The following is a 6,821-nucleotide window of genomic DNA, read 5'->3' on the forward strand; positions in this document are numbered from 1 at the left end:
GAAAAGATGCAACTAATATTTGGTTCTACAACTTCTCAATCACAATCTGTGAAGCATAGCACAAAAGTGGAATCAATTATTATGGAACTCAAGCCAGTAGGGAGGCATAAGGATGGAGAAACTTCTTCCAAAGATCTGCAACCTATGGTTCTCAAGCCCAACAACAGATCCAATAAGGACTCTACAAAGAATCCTCTAAAAAAGGTGGATTTTCCTCTTCCAAAAGCAGATGAGGAGAAGCTTTTAGGAAGGAGTATTGCATATCTCAAAGAGACCATGGATGAGGCTGTAAGGAGAAACATGGCTATTATTTTCAGAGAGGGAAAGAGCATATGTGTGATGCAAGGACATCCCAAATTCTCAATAGCCAAGAAGAAAGAAACCAAAAGGTTGAAGGAAGAAGCCAAACAGCTAAAGGCTGACAAAAGAGCACAAGCAAAGCTTGAAAAACAGCTAGAGTCAAGTCAGGCTGAAGATCAGAAAGTAATTGAAGACAAAGGTGAAGATGAAGCTATGGGGGACATGGTTGGTACTGAGATGGAGGAAAGAAGTAAGGAAGAATGGCAGAAAGGGAAAAGAAAGAAGGTCAATGCAAAGAGAAAGAAGGTAGATAAGACTGAAGAAACCCAATCAATATCCAAACCACTACCCTCCATTCCTGAACCTATTGTACCTGACCCCTTCATGAACATTCATGGTGAAACAATCATTCCCAAGGAGGAACCAATTGATTGGGACACCATCAAGTTGCCCACCTTCCTAACCTCTTCTCCATCATCAAAGAAGCATAAAAGAAGAATCAAATCAACACCCTCTAAAGCCTCAATCAAATTCACACAGAAGCCTAAGTCCAAACCTCAAAACTCTAAAGATGATTATGTTCACATATGTGACATAAAAGAATTTTCAGACATTGAACTCTATCTGGATGAGCTGGAGGATGTAAGGGGAATAGCTGCCTACAGACAGCTACCAGAAAGACTAGTGTTCAAATACAAAGGAGCTGGGGAGAGAACATGGCCTCTTCACAGAATTCTGAATGAAGGCTACACTACCTTGATTAGAGTCTACTCAGCCATACATAAGGATTCTGGCTTTACCAGAACAGCCAGGACTGAGATTCTCAACAAGATTGCCAACATAAGGAAAACTTGGAGGGAGCCCAATGCTTTGCCTAGAACTTTACTCATTCCAGAGAGAGGTATTACAATTCACAAATCACCTCATTGGTTGATGGAGTTCAGAGACAACAAAGGAGTCAGAAGATTTTTCAGAATTGAAGATTAGCTAAAAATTGCCAGTAATGAAACTCTCAAGGATATGCAATCTAAGTTAGATATCAATGAAGAAGATGAAACTGAATTCTACAGACAACTTCAACTTCAAATGGAGGAGAATGACAGGAGGCTAGGAAAGAAAATCAGGGATCAAAGGAAAAGAAAATCAGGGATCAAAGGAAAAGAAAATAATTTGCTCAAGCTAAAGGAGCACCCTTGGAAATAATATATTTCTTCAATTTCATCTCAGCATATACACTTTTGCAGCACTTTTGAATTTCTGCTTAGTTACAGTTTATATATTTGTTAAGTGTTTTGTTATCATCAAGCTAAACCCAAATTTATGCCTACAGTTCTAGTAGACATAAATAGGGGGAGATTGTTAGGAATATGTGTATTAGTTTGATGATAAGTTCAGCAAAACACTTAAGTAGAAATCTAGTGTTTGTAGCCTCAACGGATAAGACCATCTTGGCTATCCGTTGAAGGAGTAGCCTTACTTAGCAATAAATTTGGTATTGTAGCACATCTCACTCTCTGGTTTCAAGCTGTAATTCTTAGATGTTGTTAGGAGATAATCAGTCATATTGACTACTAATGGATGTACAAGTAGGAGGGCTAATTGTAAATATTTCATGCCTTGTAATTTTGTATAAGTGAAGAAGTATCAACTGATATTAAAGACCTTCAACGGATAAGAAACTAAGCTTCAACGGATGTCTCTAAAGTTTCAACGGATGCACTGCTAGAGCATCAACGGATAAAGCCATCAACGGATGAAAGCTTCAACGGATGCACTGCTAGAGTATCAACGGATAAAGCCATCAACGGATGAAAGCTTCAACGGATGCTCAGTCTCATAGCAGTTGATAGAGACAGTTAACAAAGCTGACAGAGGCACATGGATTGACAGAGATGTGGTAGCCTATTTCAGGAACAACAGAAAAAGCAGCCGTTTTTAGTCTGGTTCAAAATGGAAAGTCAGCACATAATTCCATATTACACTGGATAAAAATGGAACAGAAACAAGTGGAGAACTATTGTCTTATTGTACTTTATCTTTGTCTTCACTTGTAAACTTGGTGTTATATAAACCAAGTAGAAGCTAGTAATTAGACATGAATTTTCCTAGAGCTGTTTAGAAATATCAAGAGAGAAAATCATCTAGTTTGTACTAGGAAGCAGCTGTGATTTAATTTTGAATCACAGATTTTCTGAAATAACACATCTCTGGTGGAACAACAAATCCACCAGAAAAGTTTTTATGTTCTTTGTGCTCATTTCATTTGTGTTTAAATATATATCTGTCTGCATCAGCTCCAAGCAATTTACACACATTTGATCACTCAAACTCTTAGTCTTACAAACTGCTCAAAACTTGAAAAAGTTTTGAGATTTACATTCAACCCCCCTTCTGTAAATCTCATTGGGAATAACAGTATTTGAGTTTATATAATACTTGAATTTGATCATATAATGGGTGCGAGGATAAAATAATTTAAAATTAAATTAAATATGATTCACATACTTTTGAACCAGGATAAAACTTAACGTTTAATTAAAAAATAATTATATTTTGTAAACACACATAAAAATAACAATAATACTATATGTTTCAATTTGAAATATTTCTTTTCAAAGTTATATACATTTAAATAAAACTATCATATTATATTCTTATATAAATATATATAAGGGGCTTTTATCCAAATTTTTATTAGTTATGACACTGTACCGATTTAATATGGACACTTAGATCTTTTGTAAATATATGAGTATATATGTATAATTATTCATATCTTAATCATATAAAATAAGAGTAAATAAATTCCGCAGCCTAAAAGTTGCCATTCAATTATTATTTAGAAAAATATAAAAAAAATTGCATCGCTTTGGTTAGTAATAAAAAGAATAAGACGTGAGGAATGAACTCGCTAAACAAGAACTTGTTAAAAATTGTTTCGTAGACAAAATTATTTATACCAATAATTTAGTTTATCAGTTTTTAAGTTTTGGGAAAAATAATTTACTTGTCAATAAGGCTTTTCCTAATAAAATGAATTAATTATAACTAAATTTAATATTATAAGATGTCGTTCATATAATTTTTATTCAATTTAACATTAATTAATAAGATTTTCCCTATATTTTGTTTTTGTAAAAAATTATAAGATTTTTAATTTTATATGAAAAAAAAAGTATTATTTACAAGTAGCATCAATTGAGCATAAAATAAAAGTTGATCTAAAATTTAATATTACGACTCATTGCATAAGTATTTCTTTTTCTTTTTTTATTGAAGTATGTGTTTCTTTATTTTTTTGTCTAAGTATGTATTCTTTCTTAGTTTAACATTAATTAATAATCTATTTAATAGTTAATATTAATGTCAGTCGATAATAGTTAACACACCTAATTTATTGTCCCAGAAATTAAGAAAAGTAAACAACTTTCCATGTAGTTGCTTACTTGATAGAGGTGATATTATACCCAACGGCACTTGGAACGACAATAGGACTAACAGCGGAATAATTAAGATTTATTACAAATAAATAAATTGTGATTAAATTAAATAAGAATCCGAATAGAAGTTCTTAAACCCAGCCCATAAACCCAGCTCACTTACTATATAAACATTAATAATCTTGAATCATTAACAACATTAGAGAATTGTCACAGACTCATGATGGACAGAGAGGAATGTGACATTTGCGAAGAGCTTTGCGCCTTCACCACACGAAGTCTTGCTCCAATATCTCATCCCTATGATCCAAAAACAACCACTCCCCTACGATCGTATCATCAAACAAGATGATGTTTACGGAGCCTCGACGCCATTCGAAGTTTTCAGAGACGAAGATCTGTACTGGCAGTCAGCATCATCCGGCAAGAAGAAGACTATTTACGTGTTCACTAAGTTGTCCAAGAAAGGTAACTTGTAATTGGTGGTGTTATTTAAACTTTCATTTCTACCTGTTTAGATAATTTTCATCTTAAATTTCATGTAATCTCTTGATTCAGTATATCTACTACTCTGCTTTCATTTAATAACTCTATCCTGTTTCAAGTTGAAAGCTTTTGTCAAGGACATCAGCAAGGCAACAATTTAAATGTGAACAATCTAATCTTTGCGAAGGCTTGCAAGAGTTATTCCCCCACACTTTGCATAAGGTTTGCTACTTTCTTTTGTGAAGTATATTGTCTCTTCAGGGGCATTATTTCAAACTTTTATCAAGAGATTGATTTTATCTGGATAACCTCTATTCTTGACAAATGTTGTCTCAAGAGAATTTCTAAATGACTGAGAGCTAAAAGTATGTGACCCGATCTTGTTTGATTTACTTTCCTCCATTGAAGGAGGCAAAGTATAAAAAGGATTTTCCATGTAAGGTTTACACGGTTTCTCTTTGGAGGGTAGTGCTTTTCTTACATTCTGCATTTCACAAGTCTGCTTGTCTAGAGCTTGTATTAGATGCTCTTTAGGAATAATTAGGACCATATCCTTTCCTTTCTCTCTGCATTTCAAAAGCATACAGCACTGAAATTCCTACCTATCTGTTTCCAACTAAGTGCAACTCGTTTCGGCTACAGAAGGTACTGATTTCAGACTCTTTGATCAGAATTAGTTACATAGTAGTATAAAGGCATTGTAGGGGTAAGTGTTTTTATCCGTAAGGTTATGAGTAATAAAGAACTGCCAAAACAATGTTTGTTTAGGGTTCTCTTAAGGTTTTGAGGCTGAATACTTTAGGGTTCAAAACTCAAAAGGTCATTAAGCCTAGGAGTTTTTTGCTTTTGAAATATTTTTAGGTTTTCTATTCCAACATTGTTGTAATTGGTGGTGTTATTTAAACTTTCATTTAGCTTTTGCAGTTTCATATTTCTACCTGTTTAGATAATTTTCATCTTAAATTTCATGTAATCTCTTGATTCAGTATATCTACTACTCTGCTTTCATTTAATAACTCTCAAACCCAATTTTCTTTTTCACTATGAGGCGAATATTTTATTTGCAGAAGGTGATAAAGTCTGGACCTCATGTACAACGATTCTGGTTGAGGTTTTCGTCGATGGCCGTTGTGACAAACAAGTCGTTTTCTGCAACTTCTCTTCACATCATCAAACTCCCAAAAGAATGGAATCTGCAGCAGTTGATAAAGTAAAACTCGGTTATTAGTGATTATGTCGAGTGTGGTGTTCATTGCTAGGCTAATAGGAAACACAGTTAGAACCGAACACTAACAGAAAATAAATGAGCGAATGAAGAAAGTAAGACCTGATTAGAGTATACAAGGGATGCATATTTAGACATTTTTGATTAGTTTTACTGGTTTTTGTAGTTAAAAGTTGCGAGCAGCCTTGTTCTTTGGAAGATCCATCTCGTGTTAGTATTTTCATAATTATTGGCATTACTTCTATTCCAGAGAAAAGTTTAAGATTATAGCAAGATAACGTGCAACCTATATATCCCCTCTAGCATTCATCCACATGTTATTATAATTAGTAGAGAACTAATCGAAACAATCCACTTGTTTTGAACAAAATAGAATGAAAGAACTGACACCGGAGCAGAGATATGGCTTGATTCAGACTCAGAAAGCCTCACCTGCTGCATTGCTGGCAGTACCTTTGCTCTCCGCCTTTGCTTATCAGAACAGGGATCTTTGAGTGACCCTCGCAAACCCTGTGGCGCCTATGGTACTCCCTGCACTTATTGAGGTCTTCCAAACACCCATCCACTAAACACGTTGCCTTTTTTGCGTAACTGAAAGCACATACCTTCTTCGATTCTAAAGGTAATGGCAGTGATGGTAACCCCTTTGGCCCCTGCAATCTGTCCATTGCTCCATCTCGCACATCTCCTAATGTACTTGGTCTTTGATCATAGCAAATCATCACCATTCTTTGACAATCACGCATACGCTACCATAAATTACACACTTTAATTGATTTTCTTTGTTTTGTTTTTTTTGTCTTGTTAACTCAACATGTTATAAATCAGAATAATCCTAATATTCCAATGCTTCCTGGTGAGACTGATCAACCAATCCCGTTTGCAGAAGGAGTTATCCACAATGTTCCTGTGCCCGATTATCAACCTGGCACTGCAAACGGGAACAATCAATCATCAGCGACTATTCCACTGATGGACGAAGGTGAGCTCGAATCACTAGTATCGCTTTTTGCTTCATTACCAGGGGAAGATTTCGACGACTACATGCAGAGAAGCTCGATGAAGTGAATTAGACAAACAGAAAGTAAAACAAGGGAACCAACTACACAAAACAATGTTTGTTTAGGGTTCTCTTAAGTAGTGCAGTATCTTTTCCCTACATTAGGAGTTTTTTGCTTTTGAAATACTTTTAGGTTTTCTATTCCAACATTGTTGTAATTTGTGGTGTTATTTAAACTTTCATTTAGCTTTTGCAGTTTCATATTTCTACCTGTTTCGATAATTTTCATCTTAGATTTCATGTAATCTCTTGATTCAGTATATCTACTACTCTGCTTTCATTTAATAACTCTATCATGTTTCAAGTTGAA

Source organism: Apium graveolens, chromosome 3 (assembly GCF_009905375.1).
Source record: "Apium graveolens cultivar Ventura chromosome 3, ASM990537v1, whole genome shotgun sequence".
NCBI classification, from domain to species: Eukaryota; Viridiplantae; Streptophyta; class Magnoliopsida; order Apiales; family Apiaceae; genus Apium; species Apium graveolens.